The following is a 1,173-nucleotide window of genomic DNA, read 5'->3' as shown; positions in this document are numbered from 1 at the left end:
TGGGAATGTTCTTCTTGAAGCTAAAAGATGCAACAATGTGTATGGATTAACTCTTGAGGATTTAAAGGAACAAAATGTAACATGCTTCACATATTTTGAATCTGAAAAATGGCTTTGGCATAGAAAGTTGGGACATGCTAGCATGTATCAAATTTCTAAGCTAGTCAAAAGAAATTTGGTTAGAGGAATCCCAAACATCAAGTTTGATAACGATCTCACTTGTGACGCTTGTCAATTAGGCAAACAAGTAAAATCCTCTTTTAAATCAAAAGATGGAATCTCAACCAAAAGGCCATTGGAAATGTTACATATTGATCTTTTTGGTCCTACTAGAACTCAAAGTTTAGGAGGTAAACATTATGGTCTTGTGGTGGTAGATGATTACTCTATATTTGGTTGGGTACTTTCCCTTGCTCATAAGAATGATGCTTTTCATGCTTTTTCCACCCTTTGTAAGAAAATTCAAAATGAAAAGGATTTGAAAATTGCCCATTTAAGAAGTGATCATAGAAGAGAATTTAAAAATCAAGATTTTGAAAAATTCTGTGATGACTTAGGGATTTCTCATAATTTTTCATGTCCTAGAACCCCCCAACAAAATGGGGTGGTTGAAAGAAGGAATAGAAGCCTTCAAGAAATGACTAGGGCTATGTTATGTAAGAGTGAAATTCCTAAATTCTTATGGGCTGAGGCTGTGAACACAGCATGTTATATTTTGAATAGAATAATCATTAGAAAAGGGTTAAAGAAAACACCTTATGAGCTATGGAAAGGAACCCCTCCAAATCTTAAGTACTTTCATATTTTTGGATGCAAATGTTTTGTACTTAATAATAAGGAAAACCTTGGAAAATTTGATCCAAAATCATATGAATGAATGTTTTTTGGATATTCCACCACAAGCAAGGCCTATAGAATTTATCTCAAGGAGCATAGGACAATAGAGGAATCCATACATGTTACTTTTTGTGATTCTAACTTAATTCCCAGTATTGTGAAGGATATTGATTCAGATTGTGAAGTTGAAACAAGCAAAGAAATTCCCAAATCTGTCCAGAATGAAGAATCTGTCAGCCCTGTTCTGTCTCGTCAGATTGGAGGAGACACTTCCATTTTGTCTCCTGAACAGGCATGAGCAACTGAAACAGTGAGACCACCAGAAGTTCATCAAAG

Source organism: Arachis ipaensis, chromosome B01 (genome assembly GCF_000816755.2).
Source record: "Arachis ipaensis cultivar K30076 chromosome B01, Araip1.1, whole genome shotgun sequence".
NCBI classification, from domain to species: domain Eukaryota; kingdom Viridiplantae; phylum Streptophyta; class Magnoliopsida; order Fabales; family Fabaceae; genus Arachis; species Arachis ipaensis.
The sequence above is the reverse complement of the archived record's forward strand: the minus strand, read 5'-3'. Positions refer to the sequence as shown.